Source organism: Boleophthalmus pectinirostris, unplaced genomic scaffold (genome assembly GCF_026225935.1).
Source record: "Boleophthalmus pectinirostris isolate CB_2022bp ecotype Guang Dong unplaced genomic scaffold, ASM2622593v1 HiC_scaffold_22, whole genome shotgun sequence".
Classification (NCBI taxonomy): domain Eukaryota; kingdom Metazoa; phylum Chordata; class Actinopteri; order Gobiiformes; family Gobiidae; genus Boleophthalmus; species Boleophthalmus pectinirostris.
Genome location: NW_026571190.1, coordinates 33,612,126 through 33,618,149, shown reverse-complemented (window position 1 = coordinate 33,618,149; position 6,024 = coordinate 33,612,126).

Genomic DNA, 6,024 nt, shown 5'->3' with positions numbered 1-6,024 from the left:
CACAAGGCCAGAGGAGAGAGAAAAGTTACAAGAGCTGTCCGTACACTACTTTTACTGTACTCTCGGGTTTGGCACTAGTACTACAATCTCTGTACTTTAAAGAAATGTTTCCCAAAGACTGGGTCGCGACCTTCTGGTGGGTTGCAAGAAATTTTTTTTTGTCACGATCTGCATGCATTTGTATAATTTCTAATCTTTTTGTAATTATTTCATTGACTGTTTTGTTCCAATATTACTGGTTCAATTGAGTGTTGAAAAGAAAAAGAAATGGGTCACATTTCAAGTCTAAATAGGCGACTTATCCTTTTATTGCTGGTTCAATTACTGATTTTCATTGATAAAAATTTGAGTAATACTAATTTTTCAGAGAGACACAATCACTCAGTCAAGAATAAAATATCCTCATTAATGTTCAATAATGGTCAAATCCACCTTTATTTTGGGATTTTCGAATAATGTCTACTGACTTGGGTCGTGAAGGTTTGTGACTTTTAAAATATGGGTCCCCAGAAAAAAACTTTGGGAAACACTGCAACGGTACATGTATTCGTGCCGAACTGTTTTGGTACAGGATGCTCGGTTCGGTGCAGGGCTGGGCACGAGTGAGTTCAGACAATCTGTGTGTTTACATTCCGCCACTACATGTGCAGCTACACAGAAGACTCAGCTCTTTAATATTCACTAGCGAAGTCGTCCGTGACTGGGGGTGACAGTGTTTCCCACAGTGCTTTATAGTTAGGGCGGCCACCTTGACAACAATTGCCCCCCACCTTGACTACATCTCTCCGAACCACGTGAATCCTTGCAAAACTACAGTCGTCGCGCTCCGGTCCTCACTTTTGCCTTTTGCCAGACATTGTGGGACACTGGGGACATTGTAACTGCTGGCAGATCTGCACTTACTGCAGACAATGTTGACAAGTTGGATTTTCTTTTTTTATATTTCATACATTTGTTGCTTATTTGAGGATATTTTATTTAACTTACTTGTATTACCAAGCAGGACTTTGCACACATTTTTGTATTTCATAAAAACACAAATAAACAACAAGTAAATGGTTTTGCATTTTATTTCCATACTGTACTGAAAATGAACCGAACCATGACCTCAAAACCGAGGTACATACTGAACCGTGATTTTTGTGTACTGTTATGCCCTTAATTTCTTCTGAAGGTCTTCTGCCACATTTGCTGCCACATATGGTGTAAAAACCCGGTAGCATCTCAGAGCTCGCTCCTCGCACAGTCTGAAAAAAAGTTAATTTTTTTTATCTGACTGAACATACAAAGATGCTGCAGCCCACAAAATCGATAATGTATGACCAAATTTTGTATCACGATATATCGATATTTCAATATTTTTGCACACCCAAAACAAATAGGTTAAAATCTTTTCTTCTTTATCACATGATCTCTACTTTGTGATACAGAGCAGAATCCCCATGGACCAGAAGCGTAAGAAACAACATGAGCAAGACCCAATACACAATGTAAACATGTTGGCGCTTTGTCACATTACCTTGTTATTTCGACGGGTGCCAACTGTCTGTGCGTGGCATCAAAGCAGACAGGAGGATTGGCAGGAGGATTGGCAGCAGTCGCCCGGTGCGAATCTGTGTCAATACATCCAGGAAAACACCAGAGGAGGGCCCACGGAAACCTACAGCTGCCATATCTGAGATGTGTATGGACTAGTTAGAAAATAATGTCCCTTTTTCATCATAGACACATTTGTAACCTGGATATGCAATGAATTATAGTGTGGTGAAGTGGTTAGTGCTTTGGTCTCACATCAAGAGGATCCCTCAAAATTCAGGGATAGATCTGATACTCAATATTACATTATAATTCTTTCTTTTATGCATGTATTCCCATGTACAGTCTTATATCTGTGTAATCCCTCAGTCGTAGGTTCTACAGTGGTCCATGGTACAGGGTCCCAAACTGTAAAATTAACAGATTTAAACATTCTTTTGTGCCATTAATCTACTAAACTCAGTGCAGTTACAAAATAAAAGTAAAAGGCTTAGCGAATGTGCAATCAAAACTTCACATAGGCTTAGGAAAAGTGCAATCAAAGCTGCACACTGAATAAAATTAAATATAACTGATCAAATTTTGTCATATAAGAAATAATCTAATGACAAACTCTGTAATTATGTATTTAAATTCAATAATTTTGCCACACCTAAATGACTGCATTACTAGCTGGACTCTGACAATCAAAACTACTCTTAAATGAGCTGAAACTATTTATAAAAAAGCACTTAAGGTAGTAGACAAAAAGTCCAGAAATGATCACTATTGCAGAATACTTAACAAATACAAATTTCTAAATTGGGACAACACACTCAAATATGCAGATTTAATTTTGGTATACAAAGTTTTTAATAATCTTGCTCCACCTCCTCTAAAGGAGTTTGTAAAAAGAAATGGAAATTACACAACGAGAGCAGCTCTAGAGGCGACTGCTCTGTGCCATTTAGGAAAAGTGCTTTAGGATTAATTCATCATTAATATGTGCTGTCCCTTTACAAATAAATAAATAAGAAATAAGAAACATAGGTCAAGGAAATGTGCAATAAAAGCTGTACATAGGCTTAGGGGGTTTGCAATTATTAACAGAACACAATAATGTGAAGGGTTTGCCTGTACAGAGTGACTTAAAGATCCTGTTGGTGTTCAGTCGTCCATCACTATAACCTCACCTTTCATGGCCTCGCTGTTTTTTTGTTTGTGTGCAAATTTGTATGCTTTTTTTTTTTTTTTTTTTACAGTGTATGATTGCGAGTTGTGTTCCTCCCCCTGCATCCTGATTGGCTAAGAAACTGTAGATCAATGTCAATCAGTCTCCTCCGTGCCGTGTCTCCTGTACAGTACAGAATGCGTTCAGCTGCCAGATTACACAAATGTTGGATCTGTGTCAGTGTGATTCTGAAGTGCTGTATGTTTGCAAGTTTTCTAACAGACAAAACCCACAATGTCGACGAAACGTTCTGCACCGACAAAGGCTCCTGCGGTCGCACCCAAAAGGCAGAGGAAGATGCAAACCATCACACAAAAACTCAAACTTCTGGACATGCTGAAGGAAGGTAGAAGTTACACGGCTGTAGGCGCCATTATAGAATTAATTAATCTTGGGTTCGTTACAAAAGAAAAGAGGAAAATAGCAAAAGGACGACAGCAACAATAAGTTTTAATAAGGATGTAAAAAGGGTTGAAACTGTCCTGTCTGAGAAAAGTGTATAAAGTGTGTGGTGAGGTTTTTTACAGCCTTAAAACAGATGTAATAAAGTTGACTACTTCACGGATTTGGCCTATTGCGGGTTATTTTTAGAACATAATCCCCGAGATAAACGAGGCCACTGTATCACTCGTGGTCATACTTTCTCTCTCTTATTTCTGTTCTATGTGGGTGTTTTTATGATGCTTATGTTGCTGTGTTATCCTGTTTTTGTGTGAAAGCATGTCATGCCCTGTCCCAAGACAAATTTCTCCCCATCTTCCGTCTATGTGCTCATGTTCCGCTCATGTTATTCAGAAAAGATTCATTCATGTCCTGTGAATGTGACTTTTTAACACTGATACCTGCTCAAATGAGTATCTAGTTTCGATACTAGTTTTACTACTACTAGGATTAGCTAGTGCTGTCATGCGATTAAAAAAACTGAGAGATTAATTAATTATGATCTGTAATTAATTAATCTAATTAATCTCATTTTAATCTCACCTAAAAATTGCTGAGAAAAGCTTCAATTTGAGGTATTTTCATTTAAATTCATTATTACATTATTGTGGCAGATCAAAAGACTGATATAGAACAAAAAAAAGTGACTTTATAAAGTCATTTATTGTTTAACAAATCTCTCCAAATTGTCTGTTGAGCCCAAGTCTCCATGAATAAGAAACTGTTTGCTGTAAAGTAGCAAAGACGAGGAAATCTGAACATAATAACTTTTGTCGACTTAAAGACAATAAAAAGTCCAGTCTTTCCTTAACCATATTAAAAATATTATTGATAGAGAAATGCTTTATATATGAGATCACTGGTTTTAGTCCTGGTTTTAGTCCTGGTTTAGTCCTGGTTTAGACCTGCTTTAGTCCTACTTTAGTCCTAGTTTAGTTCTGGAATGGATTAATCCTGGTTTTAGTCCTGGTTTAGGACCTGGTTTAGACCTGGTTTTTAGTTCTGGTTTAGTTCTGGTTTAGTTCTGGTTTAGTCCTGGTTTAGTCCTGGGTTTAGTCTTGGTGTTAGTTCTGGTTTAGTTCACAGGAGGAAGCGCGGTTTACGCCGCGTACGCGAGAAAACACGATCCACACGCGGCTCACGGAGGAACGTCGGTGTCCACGCAGTGTCTACGGAAGGAAACGTGGTCCGCACGTTCTCAGGTTGATGACGATGATGAAGGTGTGTGTTTGTGTGTGTTTGTGTGTTTTGTGTGTGTTTGTGTGCGTGTCCCCTCATGTGGCAGGTCACTATAGGACAGTAGTGCAGACATCATGAGTCTATGCAGGTTGTTTTCACCAGTGACATTTAAGTTGTAGGCGATATTATATTTGTTATTTTCTTTTATATTTCGCGTTGGGAGAATAATTTCCAAGACACGAATGCGTTTTTACCTGTGCGCTGCTGACTCTGTTCTACTGGCTCTTCCACCTCGTCCATTGTACCTGACGCCGCCAACGTTACCATAACGTTTACGTCGCTCTTACTGCGCACGTTTTGTGTGGGTTTCCGGCAATGAGTGGAATTACCGAAATAAAAAAATGTATAAATGTGTTTTTTGTGTGTGTGTTGTTGTCCCAACAACACATAAAAACAGGTTTCATAATAAAGCAACTCGCATACAGAAACAGTAAAGTTAGAGATTAAAAATGAGATTAACGCGATTAAAAAACATAACGCGCTAAATATGACTGTAATTAATTAATCGCAATTAACGCGATAATTTGACACCCCTAGGATTAGCATTTGATTTTCGATACTTTTGAGAACACTAGTGATTCTGTGGCAGGTTTTCACTGTTCAGAATATTGTGCTGTCCTCTGTAGAGCCTCTATAGCTTTTACAGAATCCACCATATTAAACACAATAATGATTTTCTGATTTACACTTATGTGACATTCTCGCTATACGTTAACAAATATTTACGTTTTACCTGCGGGCGCTTCACTTCTGACCCACACCACACGGGGAGGGAGGCTCTGGGACACTCGTGAATCACATATCGACCCCAAAGTCGACTCCTCACGCTCCTCCTTATCCCTCAAGGAAAAACAAACCTGAAAAAAAACAAAAAAGAGGCAGAGAGAAAATGACACTGCGTTGATTTGTTAAACTTAAAACCAAGGGCCTTCTCTTTAGCTGGTCCTAACCTCTGGAACGCTGAAAGATCACTAAATTACTCAAAGTTCCATACCGCGGCTTTAAAAACAACGGTGCATTTAGAGCTCACAATCAAAGTGTCTCCCGAAGGAACGCTTGGATAATGAGAGCTGTAAGGCAGGAACAAGTGCGGAAGACAAGAGAGGAACGCCATTTACTGTTCTGAAAAAAAGACACGAATCCGGCTTAAAGGGAGGAGGGGCTGTTTGACGGGAGCGTTAACACCGAGGGAGTGTCCTAGAGGAAACACCAGGTTAATTAAACTCAGGGGACCTCCGGCTAAAAGGGGGGCCCTGCATTTGAATATGTCATTGAATAAGAATTAAAGGCCCTGTACCTGTTTTTTTTTTTTTTTTTCACATATTTAAGCAAATTTTGTCTTGCCCCAGTACTGTACCCCAGTATTGTACGAGCAGCTCTAGAGGTCAAAATAAGTTGACCTGTCTACCGTCTTCAAAGTTCTAAAGTTCAAAGTTTGATTTATTGTTAGTTTCTTCACAAAGGAATCAAAATTAAGTTTCTGCACAGACACGACAAATAACATCACCTCTAATCACTACAGTAACCACAGATCCGCATCAAACTGTAAAGTGTTTCATTGTCCGAGCATCAGGAAGTGCAATATCAGCATGGTAGTT